This window comes from Oncorhynchus tshawytscha, linkage group LG09 (genome assembly GCF_018296145.1).
Source record: "Oncorhynchus tshawytscha isolate Ot180627B linkage group LG09, Otsh_v2.0, whole genome shotgun sequence".
Classification (NCBI taxonomy): domain Eukaryota; kingdom Metazoa; phylum Chordata; class Actinopteri; order Salmoniformes; family Salmonidae; genus Oncorhynchus; species Oncorhynchus tshawytscha.
Genome location: NC_056437.1, coordinates 65,789,297 through 65,794,958, shown reverse-complemented (window position 1 = coordinate 65,794,958; position 5,662 = coordinate 65,789,297). Strand labels below are relative to the sequence as shown.

General features: G+C 40.4%; 1 pseudogene; it reads left to right on the top strand.

Moving 5' to 3' along the window:
• Positions 1-86: 86 nt before the first annotated feature.
• LOC112217745 lies at positions 87-1,798 on the top strand (annotated as a pseudogene).
• The last annotated feature ends 3,864 nt before the right edge of the window (positions 1,799-5,662 follow it).

Sequence of the window (5,662 nt, the reverse complement as noted above, 5' to 3'; positions counted from 1 at the left end):
GGAACAATAAATAGAGCGAACAAGACTCGTTCCAGTTCAAAAGTCTAAGAAGACGCATGAAGAAGTTCTTGCTTCAACAGTGATTGAACGGAACTCCTCTGTCTTCGTCCCGCATTAAAGAAGATTCCGGATTGATAACATAACACTTACTTGAACTATAATAGCAAGATAGTCGAATAAACCCTTTTTTTTTTTTTTGTACCGTTCATTTAGATATAAAATAATCTGCCAAAATGGAGTCTCAGATCCGCCAGAACTATCACCACGATTGCGAAGCTGCCATCAACCGGATGATCAATTTGGAGATGTTTGCCTCCTACACCTACACTTCAATGGTAAGGAGTCTACCAAGATGACCGATTTGTTGATCTACCTGTTTATTATTATGCCTGCGCCTAAACTCCACTTTTCACCTGACTTTTCTGTAGCCAATAACCTCAACTCCGTTAAGTACACATTTGAGTTATACTTGGCTTGGCTATTAATTGCCTCCAGGTAGGTATAACATCCAAATGAAGCCTGGAATCTATCCTACCTTGGACAGAGCGTGTAACAACTCCTTGACAGGTTCATTCTCAGGTTACCAAGTAGATTACAGACTAGGTTTATTCATGCCTATATCATCAAGCTTAGTTGCCACAACATGAACAGAATGCCGAGTCATGTTTGATTTTTTTTCTTCTAACTACAATGTTTTATGTTTATCCACCCAGGCTTTCTATTTCTCCCGTGACGATGTGGCTCTGCCTGACTTCGCATTTCTTCAAGGAGAACAGCGACGAGGAGCGGGAGAACGTGGAGAAGCTACTCTCCTTCCAGAACAAGAGGTGGACGCATTTTACTCCAGGACATCAAGGTGAGCCCTTGAGCATAGGAAACACATTTGAGATTGTGGACTGGTAGAAAATGTTTTTACTCCATGGAGGAAAGTGTCTCCAGCGTTAAGCTGATCTAGAGAACCTGTAGTCCTGAACATACTGCCTCTAACCACTGAACTGAGTGTGAGAAGTAACACTGTTCACTTTATCCTGACCTTAATGTCTGCTAGTAGTCCGTAACCCTCCTGTGTTCACTCTGTCCTGTGTAGAAGCCAGAACGTGATGAGTGGAGCAATGGGCTGGAGGCCATGCAGTGTGCTCTACAGCTGGAGAAGAATGTGAACCAGGCCCTGCTGGACCTGCACAAAATTGCCTCTGACAAGGTTGACCCCCATGTAAGTTATGGTGAAATCACATAGAATACAGGTACTGTCCCAGGAGATGATAACTAATGACACAGGATTGTGTGACCTGCTGCATTGCAAGTACACAATAGTCCAGATGCATACTATGCACACAATGCAGCTAAAGCATAAGGGGCGGCAGGTTGCCTAGCGGTTAGAGCGTTGGTCCAGTAACCAGAAGGTTGCTGGCTCAAATCCTCTAGCTGACAAGCTAAAAATCTGTTCTGCCCCTGAACAAGTTAGTTAACCCACTGTTCCACGTTAGGATTTTCTTGTAAATTTGTTTTTAACTGACTTGCCTAGTTATATCTTCCCTTATGCCATTACCACCAGGCTCTTGTGTGTTACTGTATCTACAATAGTCTGACTCATTCTCTTGTCTGACCTGTGTTTTCCCTCTTTAGCTGTGTGACTTCCTGGAGACCCATTACCTGAATGAGCAGGTGGAGGCCATTAAGAAGCTGGGAGACCACATCACCAACCTCACCAAGATGGATGCTGTCAAAAACAAGATGGCAGAGTACCTGTTTGACAAGCACACCCTGGGAGGCCAGAGCTAAACCACTTCCATCCCCAGGCTACGGCCTCCAGCCTCAGACCAGGACTCCTGGCTACTCTGATAGATCCTCCTGGCTTTGCATTTACAGGGAGGGGAGTGTTAAACTGGTTCATTGCAACACTGCTGTGACATTGATGTTTCTGTTGACAACACTACTGTATATTGGATGCAAGGCTTCTTTTAAAACAATTTTAAAAAATATCACTGAAGTTCGTTGTTTTCTAAGTGTTGACCTGTAGTAATGGATGTTGGAACAGTCTATTCAGGTTCTTTGCTCTTTTACTGAGCATCTTCAAACCAGTGATAAATACTGACAATTGTATTCCTACTAGTGGCTGACGGTCATAACAATATAAGTCAAACACGAGTTTTATAAAGGATGTTACCAATGACCAGAGGTTGTCCTTTACTGTATCTTGTAATAGTGCCATGTCAACTCTAGCTCCATAGGAGTTAAATGGTTTAATACAGTTGATGTAGACCTTTACTCTGCGCATCACAAGTTTATTAGACAGCCTAGAGGTCAATCAAAACCGTGAGCCAGTTGTTATGGCACATTTCTCTAGTGATGGGAAGTTCGGCTCTTACCGACAACTTCACTCAATGTGTTTATTTCAGTTGGTTATCTCCAATAGTTCCCCTACAGCAAATTATGAACTGAATACTCAAAATAGTAATGATTCTACAAGCCTCTAGTTCACCATAAGGGTCTCATTGGAGCTGTCATATGGTTGCAACGCTACTGTTACTTTACTGAACACTCATTTTGGTAAATAACAGGCAAGTTAAATTAACACTTGAATGGAAAAGAATATTGATTTTAATATATTGATAAAGTAAATTTGTTTCTGGTGGGCAGACCATTTGGTTAAAGGGGAAAATAGGCTAATGGGAACTGTCTAACCAGCAATTGCATTTTCACTAACTCGACTTTTCTCTTTGTGCAACAAAGTATTGACATGGTAAAATTGAGTACGTTTGTATGGTATTCACTTGGTTTATATTTAGGGTAAAGTTTCGCAACTTTGTCAGTATTTGAAAATATATGTTACACAAAGCCACACAGGGCAAGAGATGTAATCTGATGTACCCAAAAAAAGGCAGCTAGATGGCATCTGATTAAATTGCATATTCCTTAATTTACCAATATTGTTTATGGATCCCTATTAGCTGTTGTCAAGGCAGCATTTACTCTTCATGGGGTCCGGCAAATTAAAGGCAGTTCTATACAATAAAACAAACCTTATATTACTAAATAGATTTCACAAAACATTAAGGGTTCCCACTCAGGCCACTACTCTACTACCACGTATCTACAACACAAAACCCATGTGTGTGTGTATATGTTGTGTTATGGTTTTAAATATGATTTTACTGCTTGCATGAGTTACTTGATGTGGAATAGTAGCCATGTCATGGCTCTCTGTAGTTCTGTGCACCTATAGTTTGTCCTGTACTTGGGTACTGTGAAGAGACCTGGTGGCATGTCTTGTGGGGTATGCACTGGTGTCTGAGTTGTGTGGTCGTAGTTCAAACTGACAGCTGGGTGCATTCAACACGTCAGTACTTCTCACAAATGCAAGTAGTGATGAAGTCAATCTCTCTATTCTGAGCCATGAGAGATTGACATTCATAATATTGTTAGCTCTCTGTGTACATTTAAGGGTGAGCTGTGCAGGCCAGTTCTGGGCCAATTGTAATTTTCTTAAGTCCTTTTTTGTGGCACCCGACCACATGACTGGACAGTAGTCCAAGTGCGACAAAACAAGGGCCTGTAGAACCTACCTTGTTGATAGAGTTGTTAAGAAGGCAAAGCAGTGCTTTATAAATTGATAGATCCATCCCCATCTTAGCTAGTGTTGTATCAATATGTTTTTGCCATGTCAGAAGTTTATTCTCAACTTGTTACATTTCCACATTATACATTACAAGATTTAGTTGAGGTTCAGGGTTTAGTGTTTTAATTTTAATTTTATGTCCCAAATACAATGCCTTTACTTTTTGAAATGTATGTATTTAGGACTAACTTATTTCTTGCCACCCATTCTGAAAATGATTGCAGTTCTTAAGTGTTGCAGTGATTTCACCTACTGTGGTAGCTGATGTGCATAGTGTTGAGTCATCAGCATACATAGACACATCACTCGGCACCAGTGGCAAGTCATTAGTAAAGATTTAAAAAGTAAGGGGCCTAGACAGCTGCTCTGGGGAATGCCTGACTCTTCCTAGATTATGTTGGAGAGGATTCCATTAAAGAACACCCTCTGTGTTCTGTTAGACAGGTAACTCTCGATCCACAATATAGCAGGGGATGTAAAGCCATAACACGTTTTCTCCAGCAGCAGATTATGATCAATATTGTCAAAAGCTGCAGAGAAGTGCTTTGTTTATTTTTAATCTTTATTCAACTATGCTAAGTCGGTTAAGAACAAATTCTTTTTTACAATGACGGCTTACCAAAAGGCAAAAGGCCTTTCACAACACTACATAAAGAGAGACCTAAGACAACAACATAGCATGGTAGGCAGTAACAGGTCCGTTGTAACAGATAGGCCTACATTATTCAGTGTATATACATCCTTGGCTGAGTACCAGTGGAAAGTTTGGGACAGTCAAGTCAGCATTAGTCTATGTTGCTAGCAACAAGATAATGTTTTGAGTTTATGATCTAGCTCACTGGTTCTCAAACCTAGTCCTGGGGACCCAAACGGGTGCACATTTTTGTTTTTGCCTAGCACTACACAGCTGATTCAAATGATCATCAAAAGGCTTTGATTTGAATCAGCTGTGTAGTGCTTAGGAAAAAAACTAAAATGTGCACCCCTTTGGGTCCCTGGGACCAGGATAGAAAACCACTGATCTAGCTAATGATTAGCACACTGGGGTAAATGTAGATGGACAACCCCATGCAACCCCATAATATAGGTTATCATGCTTATTGCTAAATAACATACCTGCCTGATAATATGGACCGATATGGTATTTGGCATTTGTTTTTAGTCATTGCAGCTTAAGGTGGCAATACCAGTTATTGAGTGTAAGGGGGAAATTACTTTGTCACACAGGGGAATTAGGTGTTGCGTAACTTGGTTAATTAAATAAATAAAATAAGTATCTTTTTTTTGTAAACTCATGTTCCCTTTATCTAATATTAGGTTTTGGATGAAGATCTGATAACATTCAGTATCAAAAATATGCAAAAATAGAGAAAATCAGAAAGGGGGAAATACTTTTGTACTGTACTGTATATATACATTGAGTGTATAAAACATTAAGAACAACTTCCTAATATTGAGTTGCAAACTCCCCTTTTTCCCTCAGAACAGCCTCAATTCGTTGGGGCAAGGACTCGATCTACAGGGTGTCGACAGCGTTCTACAGGGATGCTGGTTCATGTTGACTCCAATGCTTCCCACAGTTGTGTTAAATTGGCCAGATATCACTATATGAGGCGGATAATTCTTAATACACACAGGAAACTATTGAGTGTGAATAACTAAGGGGTTTGGTGGTGATTTTCTATACTGTTAGGTAGACCAACAGTTTAAAGTAATATTGAAAAATATTGTTACTTGAGTTGTGATTGGGGCATATCGGCCAAATGATCAGGAAAGTTGTTGGTGTATTTCCCCTCCAACATTCATCAGAAACAACCATATTACAGCTATTTGTTTAAAATGCCTTAGTAAGTTACATAGTATGTTACTACTCTTCTCTACTTCTTCCCTTTTTTTCCTGGTCTCAACACGTTTTTGCCCACTCATCACCGCCCAAGTCTGTTTCCATGGTCATGAGACCTAGTCTCCTTCCACCATTGTCACGGTGGGTAAAGATGGTGGGTAAATGAAGGTTGTTCAATCAGGCCGTTTACCATTGTCTGC